Genomic DNA, 6,960 nt, shown 5'->3' on the forward strand with positions numbered 1-6,960 from the left:
CCCTTTTCAAATTTGGATGTGTAAATGTGTAAGTCCTGAGGGTTCAGACCCATCTGTACTGCAGGCATGAAGAAACTGGACAGAATAAGATGTCAATTTGCTTTGTGTAACCTAGTGTTTCTCAACCTTGGCCACTTTAAGATGTGTAGACTTCAACTCCCAGAATTCCCCAGCCAGCATGCTGGCTGGGGAATTCTGGGAATTGAAGTCCACACATCTTAAAGTGGACAAGGTTGAGAAACAATGATGTAACCCATCCAGGCCTGTTTATGGGGCAAGAACAGATGAACAGATCAGAAACTTTGGGCTGGAAGGTTAATTTTAGTCCCCTGGGAGAGAGAGAGACTTCAGTTCAGGGGACGGGAATGCACATTGTCATCTCTGCTTTGGAAAGGATTGCACAAAATAAATAATCCAGAGTAATGAGACAACATGCACTTGTGCTGTTATGGCGGCAATTTTCACACATGCATTTGAAGTCTCATTATCCTCCTCTGTGCACGGTCCTGTAATGCAGATCCCTGCTATTTCTATTCACCCGTCAGTTCAAAAAGAACTGTCTTTGCACAAAGCGGCTGTCTAACGCCAATAGAAATGCTTCTGGACCACTTTCTGTGTTGCTGGCGTGAATGACTTCAAGTGAATGTCAGCAAACAGCACGGCCTTTCTCTCCCTCTTTGCATCAGGCCAGGGAGAAGCACTGCTGGCAGTAGACTGAGTTTTGATGGCATTTCATCAGGTCTTGGGCATCTTGGGAAGTGCTCGCCTTGCAGTGCATCCCCGTGAAAGGGCTGGAAGGGGAAGTTGAGGCTCCTGCAGACTGTTCACCAGCTTCCTCAAACTGGCAACTTCTGAGCGTAGTGGATCACAACTTCCATCATCCATAGCCAGCATGGCCATCTTGGCCGGAGAGGTTAGCAACTGTAGTTTGGGAAGGTGCAGAGTTGGGAGGCATGGCTAACTGAGAAATAGTTTTTATCAGTGGTTTTCAATCTCAGCAACTTGAAGATGCGTGGACTTCAGCTCCCAGAATTCCCCAGCCAGCGTGCTGAATTCTGGGAGTTGAAGTCCATGCATCTTCAAGCTGCTGAGATTGAGAAACACTGGTTTATATCAGCCAGACTATTTCAGGATACTCCTTCCAGACTTAAGGCCCCTATTTCACTCTCAGCACTGAATGGCCTTGAAGCATTGGCCCAAGGCCCTAGTGTGGGCTAGTATGGAAGAACGTGTGAGGCTGTTCTGCAGACGCTATTACAAGAATGCCCCAGAGCATACAACCCTTTTTGCTTCGCTTTGCTTTGCTAAACAAAGAAAAAAAACTAGTTACAACTTAATAGGAACTAAAATATCAAATTTAATTTTTTATGTTATACAAATATTAAAAAACCGCATTCTGAATTACTATTCAACACCATATAAAATTGACATTAAAAAAAAAAAAAAGGAAAATTTATGGCCTAGACAAAATGACTCGAGAAAAATTGGCCGATATTACGAAAATGCACCAGAATACAGAGACTGTGCCTCAGCTTTTGTGGAATAACATAGCTCCATCTGCTTATAACAAATGACTTCAAGATAGAAGCAGAAATCTTTCCAAATTCATATTTTTGTTTTTGTTTCTGCCTCAAGACAGACCAAGTTCTTTCTTAATCTTGTAGGACCAATTTCAGGCTTTTGGTATCTGAAATGAACCAACCTTCCATCTGCATGGAGAGTCTAGACCAGTGTTGTCCAAACTTGGCCCCTTTAAGATGAGTGGACTTCAACTCCCAGAATTCCCCAGCCAGCATGGCTGGCTGGGGAATTCTGGGAATTGAAGTCCACTCATCTTAAAGGGGCCAAGTTTGGACAACACTGGTCTAGAAGAAAATGTGGCCCTTTCCATAATCTGGTGCTGTATGCAAAGTAATACATCAGGATTCCTTTATAAGCAGATTGTACTGCAGCAAGAACGCAAGAACGGAGTTGTCTAGTTGTCTCTGATGCTAGTATTCCTCCTCTCAGCTATAAAGCAGCACTTGAGGGAGTCTGTAATTGGATGGAAGACCACTCGGGAACTCTAGTTTTACGACTGCGAGGCCCTTAGAGGGTGGGCATGATAAACGTAATAAATAGAGATGTTCAGTAATTGAACAGCTGTTCTTGGTCGCCCCCCTCTCCGCAGATATCTGGAAGAAAAAGAAATGCAGTGTGAAAGTAATATTCCCCCAGTGTTCTGACACTGATTTCCTCCTCCAAATGTATCGACTTTGGGGAGCTTCTTCAGGACTGTTGGGTTGCGCATGTCCAGGAATTGATATCTGAATTTTAAACCATAAATATATTAAATGATATGTACTTTATTTTCCGATTAAGGTCAATATGCAGGCTGCAAAGATCACTGCTACCACTAGGGGGTAGCAAAGAGACACACAAACTGCTAAATCTTTAATGCCCTCTAGTGGTCTATTTGAGTTTAGCAGACCAGATATGGCAGTCTTATTGTGTGTGTGCCTTCAAGTCAGTCTTGACTCCTGGATACTGCCTGGACAAGTCCCTGCAGTTTTCTTGGTAGGATTTCAGAAGGGGTTTGCCCTTGCCTCCTTCCTGGGACTGAGGGAGAGTGACTGGCCCAAAGTCCCTCGGCTGGCTTCATGCCTAAAGCAGGAATAGAACTCACAGTCTTCTGGTTTCTAGCCTGATGCCTTCACCACTGCACCAAACTGGCTCTCTGTGGTCCTATTGAAGAAGGCTGAACCTCCAGGGAATCAAACTATTTTTCCTAGATTATGAATGGTATTACCTGGCAGACCAGGAGGATCCTAAGAACAGTCACTCATTGCATGGAAATAAGGTGCAAATTCTTAGTGCAAGCTCTGACGGGTCTCAAACAGCTGCAAAAAATCCATGTTCACCACCATGGGGGACCTAGGCTTTTGCCAGTCCTTCAAGGTAGGCCTGGTCCAGAACCAGACATTGCAGGGATTCCAGCAATGCTACTTTTGTTTGTGGTAGGGTCCAATAGCAGAATCTCTAAATCCTTTTTTTAAACCATCACAGTCCTTTTTAAAGGATGAGAAGGTCAAAGTGGGGCTGTTCTGTGTCTCTTCCTCATGCTTTCTACTTTCACAGGAGGGAGCAACCATTTCCTCTTTGCCACTTCCTTCTCAAGCCCAGAGTTAAACTTCTCTACAGCTTTTTATTTGCAGAGAATGCTGACGTGTTCCAGAGTCCCCTTTTGTCCTTGGACACCTGTGGATGGCCAATACAATGATGGTCTTCATACCTTTTGTCACATACAGGAGATCATGTGGTACCATTGGTGTAGCTCTGTGCGTAGACCAGACTATGAAGCTTAGCCTGCACTTCCCATGGAGTTCAGGAGGGCAAATGTCTTCTTGGGGCTACAGCTGGCTGAATAAATGGAGCATTTCTCATCTGAGTAGATGGACTGAGGCTGGAAGCAAGCTGAATGAACTGCTGGCAGTCTTTAAAAACATCTGATGCTATCTTCTCAAAATCAGCAGCCCCATCCTCTGGACAAGAGTTATATTTTGTAGTAAACTTATCTTTGCCAACTTAGCTTACCTTGGGATGTTTGTCAGATCATGAGGTTGCAACTCCTCACGTTCGCCTCGATTGGTTGCAACTCCTTCTAACTTCTTGGGGCAAAATGGTCCTGTTTTCCTTCTTTGGAGCTCAGACCCAGTGCATTCATGTGGTTCTCCCACCACTCCTAACTTTTGGCTCCATTCACAGTCTGGGACACATCCCTGGCTTCTCTGAGCATCCTTGTTCTAAGAATTCATGGGGTCCCCCATCTCTCTCCTCCACTGTTTGGCGCCAATATTAAAAAAACACCAGAATATATATTCCAATTACCGCAAGCATTTTAAAGTGTACAGTTCACACTGGGAGATGAAGTGGAAAAGTAACCATGAATAAATTCTTGCTCAGATTAGAAAGAGTTGCAGAAAATATGACTTTCATTATGCCGTGGATATACCCTGACAGTGCTGAAATATTTAACGCTTATAAAAAGCATGAACACAATTAGGTTCATTTGATCAGTTTTGGCCCACTTGATCCTTGCCCAAATTTTACTACTTGTTAAAAACAATGGAGTTTTGATTGTTTGTTGGTTTTAAAGCTGTCATCATCACGAGGACCAAATGCCCGGCGTCCCACGATTTGCAAAATCCTGCCCATTGAAATCTGCACCAAATGGAACATGTTGTAGTTCCTTCAGAAAGGGAAAAAAGGAATTCTTTTTGAAAAAAGTAAAAGTTGGGTAGGGCAGGGAACCTGGTAGAGCCCAAAGAAATTTCCATGAACTACCTTCTGCCCCTCCTTTTTTGGATTCTAGTCTCAAGCTTTAATGGTAGAGTATGATACCTACAAAATGTGGTCAAGATGTTCTTAGCTTAATTTTGCAGTATTATTATTTAGTCTCACTTTTTATCATCTTATTAATTATTGTATCACTACATTTAATCAATTATTTGCTATTAATTATTCAATAATAATTAAATAGCAATTAATATCACTACAAAATGAAAAACAAACAGTAAGGATAATTTTTATGGACCAGAAACTCAGAAGATAGCTTTGTTGTGACCTAGTCATCTTGCTGGTCTATCATTTCTCATGAAGTAATATTACCTATTATTAGGGAACTAATAAGCAAAATCTGTACCAGTAAACTCTACCATCTTATAAAACTCAAGTGATATCCGTTAATATATTTGGCAGTTGCTCCCCATAGACAAAACATTGTTTCGTTTGTCTGACTTAATGAGTTTTTATTGTATATTAAATGAATTTTAAGTGTTCTAGCAAATCTATTCTGCACATTAATTTTGAGCAACCCCCCTCCCAGTTTGGCAGTAATAATAGCCTCAACCCCAAAAGTTATTTTTATTTCCCCTGGCTTTCACATTTCTGAAAAGAAATGTTTGAATATGGCTGAAAAAAATATGTGTAATTAGATAGTATGTCACAACCAAGGTTTGCACAATAAGGAATACACACAGAGCGAAAAAATATGAATAACATGATCTTCTAATGGTTTTAAGGATTGCAGAGTAAATATTCACACTCTTTGCCCAAATGTCATCATAATACTGAAATTCAAATGGTAGATGTGAGATTTCAAATGCTTATGAAGCTCAAAATTTTTAGCAGAGTTCAATCTTGAGGGCATTCTTTGATGGGGTTCATTTGGACTGATATCAGACTGGAAATTGGCAAAAAGTGAATTCCATTACAGCTCAGCTGTTGAGGACCATCAAGTAACCTCCTATCAAAGAAAATATTGGCGATGGAGTTCAAAGCTCAGCTGTACCATTAAGTATCCATTGCTAGATGCTCTGGCGATATCATCAACTGTCCATCATTCATGAAACAGGGACAGCCAAGTTATCAATGGACACCAATTACAGTATCTGAATATTCTGAAAACATCTGGTGATTCTCAAGTATCATCGGTGGAGGAGAATTCAGGGAGCAGGAACGTCTTTAAGCTCTGCTAGTTGCACTGTTTTCTGAATCCTGATTGTATTCCAACAGATTTTCATTCCCTTCCCATGCAAGAGGGGCTGCCCAATCCACACCCAAACTGTACTTACCTGGCACTTCAAAAGCAATGATTTATTTTCCCTAAAACGTATATTGAAGTTAATTGCCAGTTGCTGCCTCGCCTGTCAGAAAAAAAGCAAGCCTGCTGTCTAACTGTATGAAATCCAGCTTTAGACATAAAGTCGTTGAGAAACAAGATCCCAGAACTGTGCAAACATTAAAGAATTAGGAACGTGATCTGCAGAGGGCAAAAATAGGAGTGCTGTTGGTGTTCCTGATGCCCAAGAGGACGGGCAATCTCCTCTTCCTTATCGATCTGCAGTAATATTGAGTGTGTGTCCAAAACCGCACAGTGAGTACAAAAGTATTTGTTGCCTAGTAATGGCTAATATATACATAATTCTTGGGCAATTATGATTCTTTTAGTGTGTTCCCTATACATTTAGTAATCTCTGTTTGTAGGACAAAAAGGAGTAAGGTTTAGGAGCAATATAAACCTCTAATCCCTTTTCAAGATATAGTTATTTTGATCACTGGAGCTGTAGTTTATTAATGAGCATATTCTGACATGCGATACAGATTACTTCATTAGTTATGAAGGCTGGCATTATGACCCACTGAGAGATTTGTTAGGCACAGAGCTTAGAGTAATGTCTGATCACAAATATATAAAAACTAGGAGTGCTACATCTGGGTGCCAAACCCCAGATGACCACTAGATCACCGAATCTTAAAATCGAATTGAAAAGAATATCCCCCAGAATCAGCTAATCCAACCCTCTGCGGTACGTAGGAAAACCAATTAAATCTTCCATGAGAGGTGATGGTCCAGACGATTCTTAAAATTTTGCAGCGGTGCTCCACAGGTGCACTGTTCACTGTTGCACAGATCTTACAATCAGGAAGGCGTTGTTGTTGCTGCTGTTGTGTTTAAATGCAATCCAGGAAGTAACAGCAATCTAGATAGCAGCGAAGTCACGGTTTGGAGTCTGTGATGGAAAAAGCTTGTTTAAAAGAAGGGTGGGGTTCAGACTGGGTCGGGGATCTCAGCGAACGGCTCCAGATTTAGTATTCTGTCTCAATCAATCCAAACCCACAAGGAGGTTGGGCTGGTTTGGGAAAGAGCTGCACAGACTTTTGGGTGGAAAGACATTGTGAGAAATTCAATAAATAGACTTGGCCTTGTTTGTATTATGGACAGAATTATATTGGTTTAACACTTGGAAAAAGTGCTGAATGAATCTATAATGCGTTGAGCTCTGGAAATGTGTTGCATTAATGCTAAATAGTATTGTGTTCTCTCTATACTGTGAAACCAATAACTCTAAAATTATTTTCTTGTTGCACTGGAAATAATGTGGCCATGATTCGGCTTAACTTTATTAATTTTATTTGTTT

This window comes from Python bivittatus, unplaced genomic scaffold (genome assembly GCF_059951505.1).
Source record: "Python bivittatus isolate LINGU-HERP-01145 unplaced genomic scaffold, Pbiv_v1 ctg000050_np1212, whole genome shotgun sequence".
Taxonomy (NCBI): Eukaryota; Metazoa; Chordata; class Lepidosauria; order Squamata; family Pythonidae; genus Python; species Python bivittatus.